The sequence below is a fragment of the Mustelus asterias genome, chromosome 27 (assembly GCF_964213995.1).
Source record: "Mustelus asterias chromosome 27, sMusAst1.hap1.1, whole genome shotgun sequence".
Lineage (NCBI taxonomy): Eukaryota > Metazoa > Chordata > Chondrichthyes > Carcharhiniformes > Triakidae > Mustelus > Mustelus asterias.
The window spans coordinates 21143548-21169407 of NC_135827.1; the positions used below are offsets into that span (position 1 = coordinate 21143548).

At 44.7% G+C, this 25860-nt stretch overlaps 1 pseudogene; it reads right to left on the bottom strand.

The window, feature by feature from the left end:
* Positions 1-11521: 11521 nt before the first annotated feature.
* Positions 11522-19540, bottom strand: LOC144479903 (sialic acid-binding Ig-like lectin 8; annotated as a pseudogene).
* Positions 19541-25860: the final 6320 nt, after the last annotated feature.

Genomic DNA, 25860 nt, shown 5'->3' on the forward strand with positions numbered 1-25860 from the left:
TTTCACACCAGTTTCTTTAGTGCACAGTGGGGTTAGTTTGTGAGTTGACCCGTTACATTGTCCCATTGACATCAATGCATGCCAGAAACTGCTTTCTAAATGCATGTCACAACACAACCTTCCAGGTACACGGTACATACTCTTGCAACTCGGCCAACGTTGTCTACCTGATACGCTGCAAGAAAGGATGTCCCGAGGCATGGTACATTGGGGAAACTATGCAGACGCTGCGACAACGGATGAATGAACACCGCTCGACAATCACCAGGCAAGACTGTTCTCTTCCTGTTGGGGAGCACTTCAGCGGTCACGGGCATTCGGCCTCTGATATTCGGGTAAGCGTTCTCCAAGGCGGCCTTCGCGACACACGACGGCGCAGAGTCGCTGAGCAGAAACTGATAGCCAAGTTCCGCACACACGAGGATGGCCTCAACCGGGATATTGGGTTCATGTCACACTATCTGTAACCCCCACAGAGTTTCACTGGCTGTCTTGTCTGGAGACAATACACATCTTTTTAGCCTGTCTTGATGCTCTCTCCACTCACATTGTTTTGTTTCTTAAAGACTTGATTAGTTGTAAGTATTCGCATTCCAACCATTATTCATGTAAATTGAGTCTGTGTCTTTATATGCTCTGTTTGTGAACAGAATTCCCACTCACCTGAAGAAGGGGCTTGCAGCTCCGAAAGCTTGTGTGGCTTTTGCTACCAACTAAACCTGTTGGACTTTAACCTGGTGTTGTTAAACTTCTTCTTGTATTCGAGCCCTCTCGAGATGAATGCTAACATTGCATTTGCCTTCGTAGCTGCCGACTGAACCTGCACATTAACCTGAAGAGAATCTTGAACAATGACTCCAAAGTCCTTTTGTGTTTCTGATTTCCTAAGCACTTTCCCATTTAGAAAATAGTCTATGCCTCCATTCCTCCTTCCAAAGTGCATAACCCCACACTTTTCCACATTATATTCCCTCTGCCACTTCTTTGTCCACTCTCCTAACCTGTCCAAGTCCTTCTGCAGCCCCCCTGCTTCCTCAATACTACCCAACCCTCTACATATCTTTGTATCATCTGCAAGCTTAGTAACAGTACCTTCAGTTCCTTCCTCCAAATCGTTAATTTATATTGTGAAAAGTTGTGGTCCCAGCACTGACCCCTGAGGCACACCACTAGTCACCGGCTGCCATCCTGAAAAAGACCCCTTTATCCCCACTCTCTGCCTTGTGCCAGTCAACCAATCCTCTTTCCATGCCAGGGACCCTGAATTAGAATTTCCAAAGGGTCCCATATCTCATCGTCTTGGGTACAACCGGTCTCCAACTATCCAGCAACCGAAAGATTTGGGCCAAAATAATATTTTTTAATAAGAGATTGGTAAATATTGATATTCAGGGGAGCTGGGTCTTTTGTACATGAATTACAGAAAGTTAACATGTAAGTACAACATGCAGTTCGCAAAGCAGCTGGTATATTTATATTGGAGTATAAGTTCAGGAAATTTTGTTGTAAAACTCTCTTCAAACGTGAATGCCAAGGTACTGTTTCCCCTGGCTGGAGAGTCAAAATTTAGGGCTCATAATCTTTGGACAAAGGGTCTGCCATTTAGAATTGAGATGAGCAAAGTAATTCATTCAGGGTGTTGTGAATCTTTAGAATTCTCTACTTCAGATGGTTATGAATGTTCAGTTAATAGAGATATTCAAGACTGAGATCAGTAAACGTTGGGTACTTAAGGGAGTTAAGAGTTACAGGTATAGGTTGTGAAAGGGAAGCTAATGTAAAAGTTCAGTCGTGATCTTATTGAATGGTGGAGCAGCTGTGATGAGCCATATTGAATACTCCTGTTCCGAATTCTAATGTTCTAAAACTCTTCAGAACTTTAGAATTCTCCTATATGCACTATTTGGCACAAACTTTTAGGTCATGTTGTTTCACTTCAACATGGGTTGTTTAGTCACTTGGTTAGATAGCTGGTTGAAAGGTTGAGTGAGTAGAGACAGGATTAGATAAAATGGATAATGTGGAGAAAGTACATTGCAGAGATTAATTTCCTTCCTTCATCTTGTGGTCTTATACATTAAATACTGTCGCTTGGCAGTATTGAACTTGAGTATCACTGAAGGAAAAGCATGTGTCGAAGCTTTTTGTCTTGCACACATCAGCACAATTCACAAGAAGATGTCACACCACAGCTTGTGGTGGAAAATAAAAGCCCATGGTACAGCGGGTAACATATCAGAATGGATAGAAGATTGGCTCACTGGCAGTAAGTAGACTTCGCATAAATGGGTCAAAGCAAATTACTGCAGATGCTGGAATCTGAAACCAAAAGAGAAAATGCTGGAAAACCTCAGCAGATCTGACAGCTTCTGTAAGGAGAGAAAAGAGCTGACATTTCAAGTCCAGATGACCCTTTGTCAAAGCTTTGACAAAGCGTTATCTGGACTCAAAACGTCAGCTCTTTTCTCTCCTTACAGATGCTGCCAGACGGGCTGAGATTTTCCAACATTTTCTCTTTTGGTTTTCATAAATGGGTGTGTTTCTGTTTGGCAGGACGTGATGAGTGGATTCCCACAGGAGTCTGTACTGGTAAGGGGAGTGAAGGCATGGTAGCTAAATGTGCAGGTGATAAAAAGATAGGTAGGAAAGTATGTTGTGAAGTGGATAGAAGGAAGTTGCTGACAGATGTAGAAAGGACTCAGTGAGTGGACAAAAATCTGGCAGATGGAGTATAATGCGGGACAATGTGAATTTGTTCACTTTGGCAAGAAGAAGAAAAAAGCAGAATATTATGGAGGACAACTGTAGAATTCTGACGTGCAGAGGAATTGAGGTGTTCTAGTGCATGAGACACAAAAAGTAAGGAAACAAGGTACAGCAAGTAATTAAGAAGACTATTGGAATGCTATCCTTTATTGAGAGAGGAATTGACCATAGAAGTAAGGTTGTTATGCTTCAGTTATACAGGGCATTGGTGAGAGCACATCTCAAATACTGTGTGTAGTTTTGGTCTCGTTGTTTAAGGAAGAGTGCTCCAAGAAAAATAAGGTGGTAATAGCCGGAGATTTTAACTTTCCCAACATTGACTGGGACAGCCCTAGTATTAGAGGGTTGGATGGAGAGAAATTTGTTGAGTGTATTCAGGAGGAATTTCTCATTCAGTATGTGGATGGCCCGACTCGAGAGGGGGCAAAACTTGACCTCCTCTTGGGAAATAAGGAAGGGCAGGTGACAGAAGTGTTAATGAGGGATCATTTTAGGACCAGTGACCATAATTCTATTAGTTTTAAGATAACTATGGAGAATGATAGGTCTGGCCCAAAAGTTAAAATTCTAAATTGGGGCAAGGCCAATTTTGATGGTATCAGGCAGGAACTTTCAAAAGTTAATTGGGGGAGTCTGTGGGAAGGCAAAGGGATGTCTGGTAATTGGCAGGCTTTCAAAAGTGTGTTAAACAGGGTTCAGGATAAACACATTCCTCTTAGAGTGAAGGGCAATGCTGGCAGATGTAGGAAACCCTGGATGACTCGGGATATTGAGACCCTGGTCAAGAAGAAGAAAGAGGCACATGACATGCATAGGCAGTTGGGATCAAGTGAATCCCTTGAAGAGTATAGGAGTGTAGGAGTAGAGTTAAGAGAGAAATCAGGAGGGCAAAAAGGGGACACGAGGTTGTTTTGGCAGATAAGGCAAAGGAGAATCCAAAGCGCTTCTACAAATACATAACGGGCAAAAGAGTAACAAGGGAGAGAATAGGGCCTCTTAAGGATCAACAAGGTCATCTGTGTGCGGATCTACAAGAGATGGGTGAGATCCTAAATGAATATTTCTCATCAGTATTTACTATTGAGAAAAGCATGGATGTTAGGGAACTTGAGGAAATAGATAGTGATGTCTTGAGGAGTGTACATATTGCAGCGAAGGAGGTGCTGGAAGTCTTAAAGCGCATCAAGGTAGATAAATCCCCAGGATCTGATGAAGTGTATCCCAGGACATAGTGGGAGGCTAGGGAGGAAATTGCAGGTCCCCTAGCCAAGACATTTGAATCATCGATAGTCACGGGTGAGGTGCCTGAAGATTGGAGAGTGGCAAATGTTGTGCCTTTGTTTAAAAAGGGCTGCAGGGAAAAGCCTGGGAACTACAGGCCAGTGAGCCTCACATCTGTGGTGAGTAAGTTGTTGGAAGATATTTTGAGGGACAGGATCTACAGGCATTTAGAGATGCAAGGACTGATTAGGGACAGTCAGCATGGCTTTGTGAGTGGAAAATCATGTCTCACAAATTTGATTGAGTTTTTTGAAGGGATAACCAAGAAGGTAGATGAGGGCAGTGCAATTGATGTTGTCTACATGGACTTTAGCAAGGCCTTTGACAAGGTACTGCATGGTAGGTTGTTGCGTAAAGTTAAATCTCACGGAATCCAGGGTGAGATATCTAAATGGATACAAAATTGGCTTCTTGACAGAAGCCAGAGGGTGGTTGTAGAGGGTTGTTTTTCAAACTGGAGGCCTGTGACCAGTGGTGTGCCTCAGGGATCAGTGTGGGGTCCACTGCTATTTGTCATTTATATGAATGATTTGGATAAGAAGACAGGAGGCATGGTTAGTAAGTTTGCAGATGACACCAAGATTGGTGGCATAGTGGACAGTGAAGAAAATTATCTCCAATTGCAACAGGATCTTGATCAATTGGGCCAGTGGGCTGACGAATGGCAGATGGAGTTTAATTTAGACAAATGCGAGGTGATGCATTTTGGTAGATTGAACCAAGGCAGGACTTACTCAGTTAATGGTAGGGCGTTAGGGAGAGTTACAGAACAAAGAGATCTAGGGGTACAGGTTCATAGCTCCTTGAAAGTGGAGTTACAGGTGGACAGAGTGGTGAAGAAGGCATTCAGCATGCTTGGTTTCATCGGTCAGAATATTGAATACAGGAGTTGTGACGTCTTGTTGAAGTTGTACAAAACATTGGTAAGGCCACACTTGAAATACTGTGTGCAGTTCTGGTCACCCTATTATAGAAAGGATATTATTAAACTAGAAAAAGTGCAGAAAAGATTTACTAGGATGCTACCGGGACTTGATGGTTTGAGTTATAAGGAGAGGCTGGATAGACTGGGACTTTTTTCTCTGGAGCATAGGAAGCTGAGGGGTGACCTTATAGAGGTCTATAAAACAATGAGGGGCATAGATAAGGTAGATAGTCAATATCTTTTCCCAAAGGTAGAGGAGTCTAAAACTAGAGGGCATAGGTTTAAGGTGAGAGAGGAGAGATACAAAAGTGTCCAGAGGGGCAATTTTTTCACACAGAGGGTGGTGGGGTCTGGAACAAGCTGCCAGAGTTAGTAGTAGAGGCGGGTACAATTTTGTATTTTAAAAAACAGTTAGATCGTTACATGGATAGGATGGGTATAGAGGGATATGGGCCAAATGCAGGCAATTGGGATTAGCTTAGGGGTTTAAAAAAAAATGGCGGCATGGACAAGTTGGGCCGAAGGGCCTGTTTCCATACTGGAAACATGTATGACTCTATGATTAAGATGCTGGAGGTGGTTCAGAGGAGTTTTACTCGACTGATACCTGGAATAAGCAGTTTATCTTATGAGGATGGATTAGACAGACTAGGCTGGTTTTCACTGGAGGTTAGAAGAGTGAGGGGTGACTTCATTGGAGTATATAAAATCCAGAATCGTCTTAACAAGATAGACGTGGAGATGATGTTTCCTCTTGTGCGTGAGTTGAGAACCGTGGGACACTGCTTGAAAATTGGAGGTCACCCCCATTTTAGGACAGAGATCAGGAGATTTTTTTTCTTGGAGAATTGTGCAATTTTGCAGCTCTCTGCCTCAGGAGGTAGTGGGGAGCAGGAGCCGATGGGGGTGTGTGGGGTCACTAAATAAATATTTTTAAGATGGAGGTAGGTAGATTCTTGTTAACGGAATCAAAGGTTATGGGGGGGTAGATGGGAATGCAGAATTTGAAACACAAGCAGATTAGTCATGATCATATAAAATGGAGGAGCAGGCTCGAGGGGCTGAATGCCCTACTTATCTTATTTTGTATGTTTGTATGTGCGTATGATACCAAATGTAAAGGGAACAACAATTTATATTGCATGAGAAGGGAATGATGACTGTTTGGCAAGTGGACTTTAACTGGTAAAGGCATTGCCATAGAGAATATATCAATTAACAGCCAAGCTTTGTTTAAGAGCACTCTCTTTTGATGCAATATAAATTGTTGTTCCCATTACATTTGATACTCTTGCAAATTGTCCTGATGAGTGCAAGATGAAAAGCTTTGAAAATATGTGCTTTTTTCAGCAATACTCAAACCTTACATTATCAAATTACCAACACATATAATTAAGGTCTTTGCATTAGAGGTGAATAAATGCATTTGGTTTATCTCACAGATTCACATGGGAGAAAACACATTTCTTAAAAGATTCAGACAAGCAGTAATTTCTGTTTTAACTATTCAGACCCTGGTAAACACAATGGTAGAACCGGGATAGAAAACAACACCAAACAAAAATCCTTGACTGACGTCATTAAGCACGATAGTGGGACAGATCTGAATCAAAGACATTGGGCCAAATAATGATAGGCTCATTTATCTGGGGGCAAATGTCCTGTTGCATATTTACATTGATTTTTCTTCTTCAAACCTGTGCTTGCAGATCTGACACTTCTATTCAGTAATGTTTATTTGGTGAAGATTTGTAAGTGTGCAGACATGATCGTCCTAAACATTAAATTGATTGTTGAGCATGAATTTTTTAACAATTCTGTGCCATTCTAACTATTCTGCTGGATGTTTCTGGTGGAATCTATTTACCACAGGCCACTGAAAAGTGTCACTGCTCCCAACTGAAGGGGCAACTTTTAGATTCATGAGTGCGCTCACTTCAGCCATCTCCCATGTGTTATTCCTTATCCTCCCTCCCCCATACACACTAGTTTCCCACTCACAAATGGCAAAACCAACATCGGATTCCTTTATTTAAAAACAACTGAATGCCTGCTGCTTATTGCAGGCCCCATACCAATTAACACCAATCGTCTCCTTTCCTCTTTAAAATACCAACCACAAGGGCACCCATCCTCTCCATAAAGAATATGAGTTCGTCAGGCAATCAGCACAGCTCCAGAATCTCACTGTAGGAGTTCCTCGGGGAAATGTCTTCAGGCCAATATCTTTAGCTTCTGCATCATTGACATTCCTTGCATCATGCCAGGGTATAGATTGAATCATAGAATTCCTACACTACAAAAGGAGACCATTTGGTCCATCAAGTCTGCACCAACAACAACCCCACCCAGGTCCTATCCGCGTAACCCCACATATTTACCCTGCTAATCCCTCTAACCTACGCATCCCATGATACTAAGGGGCAATTTAGCATGGCAAACCTACCTGACCCGCACAGCTTTGGAGTGTGGGAGGAAACCGGAGGACCTGGAGGAAACCCACGTAGACACGGGGAGAATGTGCAAATTCCACACAGACAGTGAGCCAAGCCCGGAATTGAACCGAGGTCCCTGGAGCTATGAGGCAGCAATGCTAACCACTGTGCCACTGTGCCACCCCACTTTCCCTTGTTCCCTTTCCATTGCACAGTGTTCAGCACAATGCTCCAATAATGCAATAGACCCTGTCAACCTCAAAGCACCTCTGGATTGGGTCGACAAGAGGAAAGTAGCATTCATGTCACTAAAAGCACGCCAGACAATGACCATTTTGAAACGCCCTTCAATTTTTATGATATTAGTACCAAATCTATTGTGGGTGTCATTAATCCAGGCTCCCAGCGAGCAGCTATTGAAATAACAACAAGGCAGAAACTGGATATTCTTATCAACCTGACCTCTCCAATGTTCTCAACTATCTTGAGGCAGGAGTGTGATGGAACATTTACCACTCACCTGAAGAAGTGTCAGCTGGAGCTCAGCGATAGCTTTCTTGCCTCTGAGTCAGAAGGTTGTTAAACTCCCACTGTGAAGCAGGAGATCCAAGAGGACACACCAGTGCAGTATAGTGGGAGGGTTATACTGTCATTGTTTTCCAGATGGTGCATTACACTGAGATCCCTTTTGCTCGTAAAAGTAAAACTTATTAATCTATCAAGCAGCATCATTAATACGGGTTATTTGGTCATTCCCACATTGCTGTTTGTGCATCCACATTTTCTACATTATAACAGTGGCCAGACTTTTTCAGCATTTTGCTTTAAAGAGCTTTGGGAAATCTTGAGATTGTGAAAGGCATTATTTTAATATGTCTTTTCTTTTGCAGACTCAACAGCACTCAGGAGGTTTGATACCATTATACAAAGCAGTTGGTATTCGTTATTAAGCCCAGGTTTAAATCCTGTCCTACCTCTGTACTGTGGCTTAAGTAAGTAAGATATGGAGTTTATCACAGCGACTCATTTTCCTGTGTTCTCTAACAGAAAAGAGTGTAGGAATAGTAATGTGGGACACCAGGTTCCTCTCCAAACCAATGACTGTTGTGCATTGCTATTCCTTCACTGTTGTGGTGTCACTATCCTGAATGCCCTACCTAGCCGCATTGTGGCTGCCTTGTCACATCAGGGACTGGAATTATTGAAGAAGAAGCCTCACTGCCACCTTCTCAGGAAATGGGGAATGAATGCGGCCTCAGCACTGCCTAAGAATGTTCCTCTGAATTCAAAGTAATTTCATTCAAATAACTCAACCAGGCAAACGTTAGCACAAAAGGCCCATTTCACTGTTTTCTTGGACAATTCATTGTCGACTGCAGAAATGACTTTGAATTTTCAGGAGTGACGCTTCAACAATCATAAGGGATTCCATTCTCTCTATCACCCAGAAACCATTGTGCAGACCAGGTAGCAGGAGGACTTCAATCTCTCCATCAACGATTAATACTGTCGATGTGGTGAAATTCAGTTCCTGGTTTATACATGATAGTGTTGTTGTCGTATTTGTTGATAGTTCTATTTGTTGATAGTTCTATTTTCGATATTGGGAATTTCTAAATTAATTGTATTTATATTCAAAAGAGCTGACAGTTCTGGGTTAAAAGCCTATAAGAATAAATAGGTATGCAGGTTCTTTTCTTACTCAGGCTGTAAAGTTAACCACTGTATTGAAGGAAAAAAAATAAAACTTCTCACACAAAATATTGAGGGATAATTATAAACGTTGAAGGTGTTGAAACTCTCCTGCATTTTCACCCCTCACTTCTCTCCAAGTTGGTATCTAATTTAGTCCCGCTTCTATTTTGATGCCAGCACGTTCTTTGGCCAACACAATTTTCTGTTTTCATGAGAATTACTGCCACAGCTAATAGAAGACTGAACTGCTCTTGGCACTGGGGAGAGATGGGTCTAATGCAATGCTGATTCTTCTTTGCAGATTAGACTCTCAAAACACGAGTTGTCAGGAGATATTGGTCCAGATCCTTTGGCTTCCAGATCAACAGTGATCAGAGAAACCCCAGGAGAGACGTATTGGGAAGTTTGGAATGCACCAGCTCCAGGGGACTTGCCCAGGTGATTGGAACTTCTGATGGGCAATTTTCATACTCCCTGGAACACTGAAAAAGTTTCCAACTCTCCGTTGCTTAAACCTGGACAGTTCTGACTTACTTGAAAAAACCGTGACTCCAGCCTGACCACCCCCTGACTCATGACTACATTGTCTGATCTCCCAACTACCCTCTTAACCTGCCAAATCCCCCTGATTCCCCATCTCCACTGGTTAGCACTGCTGCCTCACAGTGCCAGGGACCCGGGTTCAATTCCATCCTCGGTTCACTGTGCGGAGTTTGCACATTCTCCCCATATCTGCAAAGGGGCCCTCCGGGTGCTCCGGTTTCCTCCCACAGTCCAAAGATGTGCAGGCCACGCTAAATTGACACTGGTGTCAGGGAATTAGCAGGGTAAATATGTGGAGTTACAGGAATGGGGCCTGGGTGGGATTGTGGTCGGTGCAGCCTCGATGGGCTGAATGGCTGCCTTCTGTACTGTAGGGATTCTATGATTCTACCCCACCTTCCAAAATATACCCCTGATCTCCCCCCCCGACCCCCACAACTTCCCGGATCCAATCCGTCTAGCCCTTGACAGCCCCCAAATGCAACCCACCAACTTACTTACCCACTCACCCACCTGCCACCCTACCACCCCACCCACCTATTACACAAACCAGCTGGCATCCAAATCACCTGCCACCTGTAACGATCCCAGTTATAACTGGATGGGAAGATCCCAGAATGGAACCCTAACTCAGGCTGTAACATTTATGTTTCTTTTAGAAAAGGTGGAGGAACAGAATCACATGATCACAAATTCGAATTAACAACAAGAAAAAAAAACATTTATTAAACATGATGCATTGGATTATGATACAATACTCCTTTACAGTACCCTCCCACCTCCCAGTGTCACAGATATATACAAATTTTAAGATTAACATAGATTACAAAGCACATCTTAAGCTATAATGGACTCAGTAACACAAAGTCCCTTTGAACATACATTGGCTGTGTCAAAGTACAAAGCACACACTCCATTCTGAACCCAAGTTAGTATGTGTGGATTCCTTCACTGAGAGCCCAGTAGCCCAGTATCAGGCTCAGCCAGTGGAAATACTAAAATTATCATTGCCCCAGTGGGTTTTCCTGACGTCACTTTCAGCAACATCTCCCGGAATAAGACCAGCCAGAGTTGGCAACCCTAAGATAAGTTCAATAGGGGCCCATACAAAGGCCTCAGGAATCCTGGAAATAAAGTTAGTTGATCCCACATCGGCCCCTAAGGGGAAAAGAAAATAAACTGCTGCCATCATCCAAAGGAATCCCACGTTGGACACTGAGGAGTCATTTCATCTGTGTAGGTGCTCCTGCTGTACATTGAACATTGCTGGAGGTAGGCAGAGAGGGGGCTGGTGAGAACTTTGCTGGCATGGAAAGAAGGGAACATTGCTGGGAGCTGGGTGGAGTGGGGAGTGTGAACATTTTTGGGTGCTGGGCAGAGAGTGAACATTGCTGGGGACTGGGTGGGGAGGTGAACATTGCTGGGGTTGCTCTGGTCGCCCTTGTGCTTGGACATCCCAGGTAATTTACTTGCTGCCAGGTAGGTTTCACACCTGCTCTGGAAAGTTGTCAGCAATTTTCTGTAAAAACTAGGGTGACTGTAGCAGAAACAGCCCAGATGTCTGTGGTTTGAATAATCTGATCCCACTGTCATCGGAACCATGGAACATTCCCGATAATACATTCATTAACAATACAGCTATTTGTCACAAACATGTTACAAGACATCAAACATATGTACCCTTCAGAAGATAACTAAACAAATCACGTTTGCAATGATTTTTAGACCTTTTTTTCCCCCCAAGGTAAGTCGGATGTCCGATCCAAATCCACCTTTAACTACAATTGTCCAACGAGGCATCTAATTCTTTATTCAGCCAAGGACATTGGAGGCTCCTTCACAATGACCATGTGTTTAAATTTCTTCAGTAATTTCATCACTCCTCGTTGATGTTGCTGGTGCCTTCAAAAGCTTTACCGATAAATGGAACAGTAGCTCTCTTTCCTGTTCACATGCACAATGCACTAGGAAATAATTCAAGTCACTTCAGTTATTGGCTTCTTTCAAACTGTTGCTTGGAAAATTAAATACAGAGTTTATCTGATAAAGCACAGGTCTCCTAGTTCCTCGGCATTTCAGAAGGAGGCAAACTCTGACATTGTCCATCAGCATCGCTTCTGTCAATATCTCTGTTAGCACTGATGAAAATAAATCCCAAAATGCGATGCTCTCCCCACCACCTCAGGTAATTTGTAAATCAAATTTTGATTAGTACCATTAAGTTCGTCAAAAATACTAGAGCTTCTGATATGTCATTTCACTGTCTTTTGAGTGGAATCACACTTGCATCGTTCCCAATATGATTAATGAATTTATATCTCGTTTAGTAATAGACATAGAAACTTTACTGTCGAAATTCAATTATGAATCATAGAATCCTACAGTGCAGAAGGAGGCCATTCGACCCATCGAGTCTGCACTGACCACAATCCCACCCAGGCCCTATCCCCATAACACCAAGCATTTACCCTAGCTAGCCTCCCTGACACTAAGGGGCAATTTAGCGTGGCCAATCCATTTAAGCCGCACATCTTTGGACTGTGGGAGGAAACCGGAGGATACACACACAAACACGGGGAGAACGTGCAAACCCCACACAGACAGTGAGACCCAAGCTGGGAATCGAACCCGGGTCCCTGGTGCTGTGAGGCAGCAGTGCTAACCACTGTGCCACCGTGCCACCCCTCATATGTCTCTGGTATCCTTTTTCTGCTGTTTCAGTTTTTATTGTGAGACAATTTCAGAAAGAAGAACAAAATAGTCACCATTCCCCCAGTTAATTTTATTTCTTTGAACCTGATCTTTCTCCCATCTATTGAATGGTAATCTGAAAACAATCGGCATGTGTACATAAATACACTCACACATCTCAGCAATTTAATGGAAAGTTATATCAGAAGAAGTGAAGACTGATTTAGTTGAGAGCAATTCATAAGGTGAGGTATATTTCTAAAAGACTATAATGATTACATTAGATGTGAAAGCTGAATTATTTTACCTTTATTGATTTGAAAGAAAACATCAATGCTATCATGTTTCTTGGTGATTTAAGCTTTACATCGTTACCTGGTTTTCAGCAGTTAACCAAACAACTCAGCGTGATTAGAATCAGAATGATCACAGCAACTGCAACGAACCGCATAATAAAAATCCCATACCATGTGTGACCTGTAAGAAGTTTGTGAAGGATCAGTGTAGCATTTTTAAACAAGGCAAATAGTAGGTCCTAAAGATTTCATCTACTTTATTGCATGGTCAATCAAAAATGTTCGAATTGGAGACCAGAAACACAATGGCCAGGATTCTCCCCCCCCCCAAAGAAATTCTAAGTGCCGAATTTGAGTGAACACGGGAATAACCAGCTGTTTTTTTCAGTGGGATTTTCAAAATGAATCTCCCACATTCTGAGCACTGCAGAGTTCCCTAGTGAGATTCACGTTGAAAATCCAGCAGCGGGGTCTATTCCCACCAGAGAGGCCGGCAGCATAGCGCTGAGTGGGCCACTGCACATGTCTGCGCCGTAATCAGCGCAAGTGCAGCAGCCCCGCACTGCCGGCCTCCCGATCGCTGGCCAGCTACATTGTTGGCCAGGCTGGCAACCCCCCATCGCTGGCCATGGGACCCCCCCAAACCGCCCCCCTCCACCCCCCCCCCCCCCCCCCCCCCCGCCCCCCACCACCACTGCCCAATCACTGGCCACCTGGATGTCTCCAGGCCATCCCCAATGTTCCCCCCTCCACCCCCCACTTCCCCCAGCAGTCCCGATCTCCCCGATTCCCTCTCCCCCAGCAATCCCGACCCCCTCCCCCGGCAGCCCCAACACCCCCCGGCAAATCCCCACCCCAATGGAGAGCCCCAATTACACCCTTCCCTCCCTCTGCCACTGGTCCCAAGTGGAGAGTGGCAGCGGGACCCCCCACCTCATCGAACTCCCCCCTAATCGGCCCACTCCCTTGGCACTGCCTGATGCCCGGTGGGCAGTGCCAAGGTACCCCTTGGACATTGCCACTTTGCCCCTTGGGCAGTGCTGGGTGGCCAGGCGGGCACTGCCAGGCTGGCACTGCCAGGCTGGCAATGCCCAGGGGACACACCTCCTTACCCCAGACCTCCCAGGGAGCCTCCATGGACTCCCTTCACTCCAGTGGGGTCGGGCTGCCAGCTCCCCATTAGTCCTAGAGCAGCGCAGTGGGCTGGGAGAATCGCCCTCAACATTTCCATCTCTCACTGGACCCTCTCCCATTTTTCTTGGAAGTGGGGAGGAGGGAGTTGGTTAATCTTCTCTAGACTTTGGTATTTTCTGTCTGGACATTAGTCCAAAGTGCGCTGAAAATGAACGACATGTGAACTAAACACACTGCAATTAATGTGCAAATTGGACAGCAGTTTATGATGAGGCAAACATACCCCATTGATTGTGGATTGCCGCAGACTGATGTCCATTTTGCAATATTCTGACATGACCTTTGCAAAAATTCCCATTTTCCCCCAATCTCCCCATGACTTTCATAAAGTTGTTGCATTTTGTCCATTAAATTGATCATAAAACCTTTCTCCTATAATTAACATCATAATTACCCAATTAATGTCAGGTTGTTATTAATAACTGCCAATCAACTTATCTTGCCCAGAAAGTGGACAATTAAATGTGGACTCTTATTCCTTCTGGCAGTCAACTGTTGCTGGTGATTTTTTTACACATCAAATCTTAAATGCACTGCTACAGCAAACTCTGAGCCAATGATCTCCATTCTTTCCATAGTAGTTAACATGCCAACCGTTTCACAAACTAGAAATATTAATCACTGATCTTTAACCTGGTTATTATTTGTTGAAAGGCAATAAAATCTAGAAAGGTAAGTCACATCAGATACTCTATTAAATCTAACCGTATTCTCCACTTACTATGATTTTGTTTTCAAAGCAATATAAATTCCTTTAAAGCAATGGAAAGAGTACCAGTATCAACTCAGAGCAATATTCGGGCTACGTTTTTATACGAACACGATATGGAATAGAAATATGCTGTACATGGTGTAGCGCATACCTAGCAGATCTATAATCATAGAAAGGTTTGCAAATTAAATTGTCACAGAACGATTTTTGTTGTGGTACCTTGGCCAGCATTTATTGAATTGCCCTTGAAAGGGTGATTGGCAGCCAACGTCCTGAACCACTGCAGTCCATGTGCTGTCAGTACAGCTGTAGCGCTGTAATGAAGGAAGTGTCAGGATTTTCATCCAGCAACAGTGAAGGGATGGCGATATAGCTCCAAGTCAGGATGGTGTGTGACTTGAAGGAGAATGTGCGGTCGGTGCTTTTCCTATGCATCTGCTGCCCCTAGTCTCTGCTGCCTCTAGTCCTTCTAGGTGGCAGAGGTTGTCGGTTCGTAAGATGTGTTGAAGGAGACTTGATGAATTGTTGCAGTGCATCTTATAGATGGTACACACTGCTGCCAATGTGCATTCGTGATGGAGGGGGTGGTAGGTGAAGTTATGGACGGGGTGCCAATCAAGTGGGCTGCTTTGTCTTGGATGGTGTTGTGCTTCTTGAGTGTAGTTGGAACCGCACTCATCCAGGTATTCATCAGACTCCTGCCTTGTTGATGGTGCACAAGTTTAGGGACAAATTCTACCTTCATACTCATACACCAAACTCATGATTAAACAAACATTACCTTCATTTTTAACTTTTATCCAAACACTTGCATTTCTCTAGCCGTAGCTATTGTTTGCTATACACCAATAGGTTCCTCCATCTTCGGGCTCTATATTTGTCATCTTTACTTTTGAACTGTTTAATCCAGCTGTGATTTGTGACATTTCAGTGTAGTTTTCACTGCTCTTCACCCAGATCACAGAAGAGATTGGTTTACTACCCACAGAGCATCTCAGTTCCAGGAATGAGTCCACCAGGACAGTGATGGGACTATTGGTCCCTTGATGGTAACTTCCACTGTTGCTAATCCTGTGCGTGATTATGGGATCTTGTGGTTCATCTAACAACAAAATGAAATTAAAAATTTATCCAAGAATACCTGTACAGAAATTAATCAAAATATGAATAAATGTAACAACGGCAAATGAATGCTTAAACACATCTCGGGAATTGTAGCGGGTGGGACACAGACCAACCAAGGTCCGTTGATCACAGATGGGATGATCACAGATGGGATCTTGCACCCTTGGGGCGAGGGCGGCCGGAAACTCCCACCTATTATATATCAAAACTTCTGTTTCATATGTACCATCTGGTTGAAGGGTCAAAGCCCCTGATTTGGAACATGAGCAAGTTTAAAAAATGTCAACAAGGTTACTCAGGTGCTGGTTGGCAAGTGAGGCCCAACCTTGGTTTCAAAATATTTTGAAAGGAAGAACTTGGATGAGATGTCATACAACTTGGGGCGGCACGGTGGGACAGTGGTTAGCACTGCTGCCTCACAGCGCCGGGGACCCGAGTTCAATTCTGGCTTTGGGTGACTGTCTGTGTGGAGTTTACACATTCCCCCCCATGTCTGCATGGGTTTCCTCCGGGTGCTCCGGTTTCTTCTCACATTCCAAAGATGTGTGGGTTAGGTGATTTCCCATGTTAAATTGTCCTTTAGTGTGACGGGGTTAGCAGGGTAAAGACATGGGGTTACACGGATAGGGCTTGGATGGGATTGTTGACGGCATAGACTCGATGGACTGAATGGCCTCCTTCTGCACTGTAGGGATTCTATGATTCCATGAACTCAGGGATCTTGACAGAGACTGAATTAGAGGAGGGGATAGTACGATAAGCTTTGATCCCAAACAGAACATATGTCTAAATGGGAATGTTTGCTGAATGTTATATACTCAGTTTAAATCAGGGATGGCACAGTGGTTAACACTGTTGCCTCACACCACCAGGGACCCAGGTTCGATTCCGGCCTCGGGTTACTGTCTGTGTGGAGTTTGCACATTCTCCCCAAGTCTGCATGGGTTTCCTCCCACAGTCCAAAGATGTGCGGGTTAGGTTGATTGGCCATGCTAAATTGACCCTAGTGTCAGGGGGATTAGCAGGGTAAATATGTGGGGTTATGGGAATAGGGCCTGGGTGAGATTGTGATCGGTGCAGACTCGATGGGCCAAATGGCCTCTTTCTGCACTGTAGGGATTCTATGATTCGATGAAATCAGCAATGAGTTGCATTTTTAGAATATCCTGGCTGTTTGTAGTTGAACGCAGCAGCTGTTCTATGACAGAATAACCCAAAACAACCATGAGGTGAACAAATGGTTAAATTCTTTCTCAATGGTATTTTCTGTTTGGGTGAATACTGATCAGCACAATAACTCTAAACTTAGCTTCAAATCAGACTAGGGTATCTTTGAAATTCACTTGAAGCAGTAGACGGGATCCTGTTTTAACATACCCAATGGAGGATATCCTCAGCAATGTAACACTTTCTCAGTATTGTGTTCATGTCCTGGTATGAAGTTCAAAACCTCAACTTTCTAATGCAGAGGTAGGAGCACTGCAAACCAAACAAAGCTCACCCAAACGTAAACCACAGACTAAAGAGGAATTGCTAATCAGACAGGAAGCAGTATTCTTATACCTCAAGAACCATTACTAAAAAGTACTCACACATAACATGCAGTTTGATCTCATTTGTTACCGGTTGTCTGAAAGTCACATGGTTTATCTCACATCTACAGACAATTCCATGGTCAGTCACTTTTGGAATGACCTCAAGCTGGCTGCTGGCAACAGGTGTACCATTCACTGTTGTTCTTGAGTTTAGCAATGCTGATATATGTGAAGATGTTTGCTCCATGACATGCTCACTTAAAGAAGATATTCTCCAAGTACAGCCCCTTGACAGAGCAGATCAGTTTGAACCCACGTCCAGCTACCAAAGCACCACCCACAGTGGATATTTCAGGGAGTTCTGAGGGAGGAGAAAATAGTGGGTTAAAATACAAAGTTAATATCCAGCCTTGTGAAAATTTAATAACATCAATTTCACTGAATATAATGGCGACGTTTGGAATGATTTTTTAGTGCCAGTATTCTGAAAATGTACTCATTATCATAATGCAAAAGCATTTACAGCTGAATGAATAGTTCGCTCAGAATTTTAAAACACTTTACTGTACTTATTGTGAGTCACTGGAACTCTTTGCCACAGACAGCTGTGGGGCCAGAGTCCTTGTGTATATTTAAGGCAGAGATCGGTAAGGGAATTAGGGGTTATAGGGATCAGGCGGGTAAGTGGAACTGATCCACTACAGATCAGCCATGATCTTATTGAATGGCGGGGCAGGCTCGAGGGGCTAGATGGCCTACTCCTGCTCCTATTTCTTATGTTCTTATGATAGATAGATTTTTGATCAGTAAGGGAATCAAGGGTGATGGGGAAATGGCAGGAAAGTGAACATGATGAATCAGCCTGACGGAACAGGCTGAAGAGGCCGAATGGCCTACTCCTGTTACTATTTCTTATGGTCTTATAGTCTGACTTGTGGCCAAGATTGGTTGACAAAAGGAGTATACCATGATGTAAGGCTATAGGGAAGATGGGATGAAGTGTGCAACATGAAGGGATTTGTAAAACTACAGCAAGACATTTTGGAATTCCTGTGGATAGTGTTTCACGACATTAAGCATCAGCTGCAAATCAACTCCAAAATTACATAATTCAGAGATGCAAAATGCCTGATAATCAGGATCTTTAACTGTTACCTAAGATTTCTTTTGTAAGTATTCTTCATGAGTTATCAGAAACACTGTTTTAACAGCAGAGACCGTGTACTTTCTAAAATACAAATGCTTTCTGTTACTAAATGGGATTGTGTTCAAAACTTTAAGTCCGTGCATTTAAACCCATAAAACCCAGTTCCTATATTTAAAACACAGACTGAAGTCAGAGCTTTACTGTTTAGTTGAGGAAAGTTTTCAGATTGATAAATTTCAGCCTCCAATTTTTTATAACAATAGCTGCTTTCCTTTCTCTTTTTTTCATACTTCGAGATAAAACATCTCAAGTGCAACATTTCAATGCCATGTCGTTGAGAAAGTGAACCATGGCACCCATCCCATCATAACAGTAATAGCCAGCTGCTCAGTGTCCTCTTTGTTTATTTTTTTAACTCCATCCTTAAAGTTACAAATCAGGTGCTCAGAATGGACCAGGCAAACACAAATCCATTCCTTGTTTGCTCCAAAAACAAAATTCAAAATCCTATTGAATCCAACTCAAGATATACAAGTGAGACAATCAAGCTGACAAGATAAGGCACTGCATCCCATCTTGGGCTTGATCTGATGCTTGATCTTAGCCAAAAGGCCGAGAAGTTGGTGCCCAAGCACAGATTTATAGAGTGTTAGGGTCACCCGGATGGATAAGCGCAACATGTCCTACAACAAGGTCCTGTTAGTGCGCATTACACTAAGCCTGAAATTGGTCTCTGTGGTTATATTATGTGTTATGTATGTGTGTGTGTGTAAAATACAATTATTGTTTGTCTAACTGTAATCATACATGCAAACACTTTACCATAACTCTGTATCCGTGTTCCTGGTCCACTTATCTGGATTGGCGGGTAGACAAGCGGCAACTTCACCACACAGATATAATTATAATCAGACTGATCAAAAGAAACATTTTCAAACTTAAGTGATGAAACACAGTGACTCAAACGACCCGGAGTAACATCGGGAATGCAGGTCGGTATATTGCTGCTATAGGAATAGTTGGACTCCCTCAGAGAGTTTCTGTACCAGTGTGCATGAATCCAGTCACTAGAAGTCCCATTATAAGTAAATGTACAGTTTATTGTGACTGACTGTCCCCTCAGGACACTGACCAGACTTGGCTGAGTCACCTCCCCAATGATCGACACACCTGATGGAATAAAAAGCTTTGTCATTTTCATTTTAAGTTGAGTTGGTCCTGACTTTCAATATAAACTGTTTACATCAAAAACTCAATTGAAACAACATGAAAAATCCTTAAAGTATTTATCTTTTTAAACCTGAGTTTTAAACTAAGTGAGCATTTGAGACTTGATATTCTGCATTAATATTTAATATTTTCTTACAATGCTGAACCTATTTTGTTTCACATAAACTATCATCGATTAGAGTCATAGAGTCATAGAGTCATGGAGGTTTACAGCATGGAAACAGGCCCATCGGCCCAACTTGTCCATGCCACCCTTTTTTTTAACCTCTAAGCTAGTCCCAATTGCCCGCATTTGGCCCATATTCCTCTATACCCATCTTATCCATGTAACTGTCTAAATGCTTTTTAAAAGACAAAATTGTACCCACTACCTCTGGCAGCTTGTTCCAGACACTCACCACCCTCTGTGCGAAAAAATTGCCCCTCTGGACCCTTTTGTAACTCTCCCCTCTCACCTTAAAACCTATTGATCAGAATAGAACATAGAACATAGAACAGTACAGCACAGAACAGGCCCTTCGGCCCACGATGTTGTGCCGAGCTTTATCTGAAACCAAGATCAAGCTATCCCACTCCCTATCATCCTGGTGTGCTCCATGTGCCTATCCAATAACCGCTTAAATGTTCCTAAAGTGTCTGACTCCACTATCACTGCAGGCAGTCCATTCCACACCCCAACCACTCTCTGCGTAAAGAACCTACCTCTGATATCCGTCCAGTATCTCCCACCACGAACCCTATAGTTATGCCCCCTTGTAATAGCTCCATCCACCCGAGGAAATAGTCTTTGAACGTTCACTCTATCTATCCCCTTCATCATTTTATACACCTCTATTAAGTCTCCCCTCAGCCTCCTCCGCTCCAGAGAGAACAGCCCTAGCTCCCTCAACCTTTCCTCATATGACCTACCCTCCAAACCAGGCAGCATCCTGGTAAATCTCCTCTGCACTCTTTCCAGCGCTTCCACATCCTTCTTATAGTGAGGTGACCAGAACTGCACACAATATTCCAAATGTGGTCTCACCAAGGTCCTGTACAGTTGCAGCATAACCCCACGGCTCCTAAACTCCAACCCCCTGTTAATAAAAGCTAACACACTATAGGCCTTCTTCACAGCTCTATCCACTTGACTGGCAACCTTTAGAGATCTGTGGATATGGACCCCAAGATCTCTCTGTTCCTCCACAGTCTTCAGAACCCTACCTTTGACCCTGTAATCCACATTTAAATTTGTCCTACCAAAATGAATCACCTCACATTTATCAGGGTTAAACTCCATTTGCCATTTTTCAGCCCAGCTTTGCATCCTATCTATGTCTCTTTGCAGCCTACAACAGCCCTCCACCTCATCCACTACTCCACCAATCTTGGTGTCATCAGCAAATTTACTGATCCACCCTTCAGCCCCCTCCTCTAAGTCATTAATAAAAATCACAAAGAGCAGAGGACCAAGCACTGATCCCTGCGGCACACCGCTAGCAACCTGCCTCCAATCCGAAAATTTTCCATCGACCACCACCCTCTGTCTTCGGTCAGACAGCCAGTTACCTATCCAATCGGCCAACTTTCCCTCTATCCCACACCTCCTCACTTTCATCATAAGCCGACCATGGGGGACCTTATCAAACGCCTTACTAAAATCCATGTATATGACATCAACTGCCCTACCTTCATCAACACACTTAGTTATCTCCTCAAAAAATTCTATCAAATTTGTGAGGCACGACTTGCCCTTCACGAATCCGTGCTGACTATCTCGGATTAATCCGCATCTTTCTAAATGGTCGTAAATCCCATCCCTAAGGACCCTTTCCATCAATTTACCAACCACCGAAGTAAGACTAACCGGTCTATAATTACCAGGGTCATTTCTATTCCCTTTCTTAAACAGAGGAACAACATTCGCCATTCTCCAGTCCTCTGGCACCATCCCCGTGGACAGCGAGGACCCAAAGATCAACGCCAAAGGCTCTGCAATCTCATCCCTTGCCTCCCACAGAATCCTAGGATACATTTCATCAGGCCCAGGGGACTTATCGACCTTCAGTTTATTCAAAACTGCCAAGACATCCTCCCTCCGAACATCTATTTCCTCCAGCCTATTAGCCTGTAACACCTTCTCTTCCTCAAAAACATGGCCCCTCTCCTTGGTGAACACTGAAGAAAAGTATTCATTCATCACCTCGCCTATCTCTACTGACTCCATACACAAGTTCCCACTACTGTCCTTGACCGGCCCTAACCTCACCCTGACTTTGACCCTGTAAGGGAGGTAACTAAGTGTGTTGATGAAGGTAGGGCAGTTGATGTCATATACATGGATTTTAGTAAGGCGTTTGATAAGGTCCCCCATGGTCGGCTTATGATGAAAGTGAGGAGGTGTGGGATAGAGGGAAAGTTGGCCGAGGCAGTCTGAATGCCACGATAATAATGTATGGGGGATCTTTGCTTCCAGTTCTATGAAGTAGTCGGTATTACTTTTAATAATATTCAACAAAGAAAACGTTTGAAATCTTCCATATTCAAGAAGGGAGCAGAGCGGCTAAAATCACCCCGATCAATATTATGGGATGCAGGTCAGATCACTCCCTTTCTCAATACTATCAATCATCCTTGCAGAACTCCTGCCTCACACTGTATGGATCCAATCACTATGATTTGCATTGAAATTAAATGGATTTTTTAATAATGTAACTGCCTTTCCAAACTGGATGCTAACTAGATCTGCGAGTCACCTCTCAGTTGCTCGATTTCCTCATGGGATAAGATGTTTCAATTGTTGATGGTAATTCCCCCTTGGCACTGCCCCATGCCTGGGCATTGGCACTCTGCTCTTTGGGCTGTGCCTGGGGCACAGGCTGGCACTGCAAAGGTGCCAATGCCCAGGTGGCACCCACCCCAACGCCCGACTCTCTGGAGGGCCCCAATTTCCTCCCCTTCAACCCAGCGGGGTCAGGCTGTCAGCTCCCCAAAAGTGGGGAGCTACTGTAAACCCCGCTGGAGTGAAATACTTCTGGCGGGGGGTGGGGGGGAGCGGGCCCGGAGATTTCAGTCCTGGGCCCACTAATAGCACTTAAATCAGATTTAAATTGTCACTAACATAAATTATGCAGCTCCGCGCTGATTACTGGTACAGAGCTGACGGTGCCAGAAATCTGGCACTGGGAGATGCATTTGGGGCCAGACATCCAGCGCAGATCCCGCACCGCCTAAATCCCCCAGCCCACTGCGCTAAAAAATTAGACCCCCTCCCACCTTATCACACTGACCTTTCCATCTTTTCCCTCCCTTCTACCTTTTCCTGCCTCTTGATTAAACCTATTAAATCTCAAACCTAATGCAGTTCTGATGATAGGACATCAACTTCAACGTACGTGGAAAACCACAGACCTCGTCTGCAGCTGGGATTCTCCGGCGCCACTGCAGTGAGTGGAGTTTTGTCTGAGTGCCAAATTCTCTCCATTCTCACTGGCAACGGGGTGGGTACAGGCGAGATCAGAGAATCCTGCCTGTTTTCTTTGTTGCTCCCCTGCCTCCCAGAGTTGCTGCCTGACCTGCTGAATATCTACTACGTTTTCTGCTTTCTGTTTTGGAAAGTTATCTTGGGGGTGGCACGCTGACACAGTGGTTAGCACTGCTGCCTCACAGCGCCAGGGACCTGGGTTCGATTCCCGGCTCGGGTCACTGTCTGTGTGGAGTTTGCACGTTCTCCCCGTGTCTGCGTGAGTTTCCTCCGGGTGCTCCAGTTTCCTCCCACTCTCCAAAGATGTGCATGTTAGGTGGATCGGCCATGCCAACTTGCTCCTTAGTGGTGGGGGGACTAGCTAAGGTAAATGCATTGGGTTATGGGGATAGGCCCTGGTGGGATTGTGGTCAACGCAGACTTGATGGGCCAAATGGCCTTCTTCTGCACTGGAGGATTCTATGATTCTAGCTGTTGCTAAGGTAACTGAATTTTGTTTAAAAAAATGTGGGGTTTATCCGTTGTAAGTTAAACCCATTAAACTGTGCTGGTTTGATGAGGCGAGATTTTTATCCCACGCCGCAGCACGTTTCGCAGCGAGGGCAGGTACCGTGCATTCGCTCGGGCCTGGATCTTATGATTCCGGCATTATCAACAGGGTTTCCCACGCCGAATGCATCCCTCGCCGTCAGGAAACCTGTGCCGGGGTGCACCGTCAGCGAGGGCAAAATATCCCACTGGCATGAACGGTAGTAAGATTTTGCCAATGGCTTCTGCCTTAAACAGCAATTGCACCACCTCAAGTTGCTTTCGAAAGGAGGTTGTGCCATTGTGGGAACAGGTCTCTTCCTGTCTGTTGAAGGAACTAACTTGTGATCCAGGGGAAATAAATATGAAAATAAGTAAAAAGATCACATGGAATGTTTAGTCATCTGAGTTCACATGAACAGCAGCTGATTTCCATATGAAGAAATTGCTGACAGCTTTATGTAAACCTGAGTTCCATTCCTCACATTTAACCCTTCGAGGATGAGAGGACTTCAATGTTGGTGTGCAACAAACATTGAGCGAATGCAACTGTGATCAGATACACACACGTGTGCACACACGTGCGCCCACACACACACACGCCCACACATGCGCGCACACACACACGTGCGCACACGCACACGCCCACACACGCACACGCCCACACACATGCGCACACACACACAAACTCACTCAATGGGACAATTTGACAACATTTGAAGAGCACCAGAATCAAAGAAAGTTATATAGACAACATGAGGGGTCAGGTTTACTTATTCTCACCTCACGGGGGCGATTCTCCCCGACCGCCCCCCCACCCGTCCCAAAGCGTCCCGATCTCCAGCCCCCCTTTCAGCCCCCCAGCAGTGACAATCCCCCCACTACCTCCTCACCCCGGCAGACCCCCCCCCACCCACCCCCACAGGAGGCAGACCCCCCAGTCCGCCCCGATGATGGCTTCTCTCCAGCCCGTTCGATCCCCATGCAGAGAGGCAGTGGGACTCCCCACCCCCACTGATCGCCCCTAAGCTCCTTAGGCTCCTCCCCCTGGGCCCTACCTCCTTGGCACTGCTCAGTGGACAGTGTCAAGGTGCCCCTGGGCATGGGCACTTTGCCATGATGCCCATGCCCAGGGGGCACCACCCCCCTGGGGGCCCCGATTGCCCCCTCCTTCATTCCAGTGGGGTCTCCCACTAGTTCCCCGAAAGTGGGGAGCTACTATATGCCTACTATATTGAGTGAAGTTGTATCGGCGGGGTGAGAGATGCTATCGGGCCTGGATTATTCAGACTGTGCCGATATCCGGCGCTCAGAGATGTGTGCGCGTCGGGAACGCATGTGCGAATCCCGCGAATCAGCCCACAGGCGATTCTCCCAGCCCAACGCGCTAATTTTTTGGGATGGGAGAACGGGAGATCGGGACGCTTTGGGATGGGTGGGGGGGCGGTCGGGGAGAATCGCCCCCGTGAGGTGAGAATAAGTAAACCTGACCCCTCATGTTGTCTATATAACTTTCTTTGATTCTGGTGCTCTTCAAATGTTGTCAAATTGTCCCATTGAGTGAGTTTGTGTGTGTGTGCGCGCATGTGTGTGGGCGTGTGTGTGTGGGCGCACGTGTGTGCACAGCGGTTAGCACTGCTGCCTCACAGCGCCAGGGACCCGGGTTCAATTCTGGCCTCGGGTCATCATCGCCTGTGTGGAGTTTGTACGTTCTCCATGTATCTGCGTGGGTTTCCTCTGGGTGCTCTGGTTTCCTCCCACAGTCCAAAGATGTGCAGGTTAGGTTGATTGGCCATGTTAAAGTGACCCTAGTGTAGGGGGATTAGCTGGGTAAACATTTGGGCTTATGGGGATAGGGCCTGGGTGGGATTGTGGTCGATACAGACTCGATGGCCTCCTTCTGCACTGTAAGGATTCTATGATTCTAGATTGAGGGTGGCAGAATTATAATTATAGTAACTCCAGGAGTCAGCTTAAAGGAACAGTGCTTTATTACACTAAGGAAAGTAAACCAAAACCACAATCCGGTGGTGAACACAAACAGACCCCAACCTGGACAATACAATAATGGACCTACTCAGGGGCCTGCTTTATGCAGGGTTCCACAAGGTAAAGTAATTACCAATCATCAGGGAGCTTGTATTCAATGAGTCCTACAAGGAGGTCAATCAGTGATCTCCCCATGCAAGTCCTGGGGGTTGTCACAATAATAGATCTGAAATATTTCCTTTATTTTGCATTCAGACAGCAGCAATCCACAATTCATCAAGGCACATCTTGTGTTCCTTCACTTG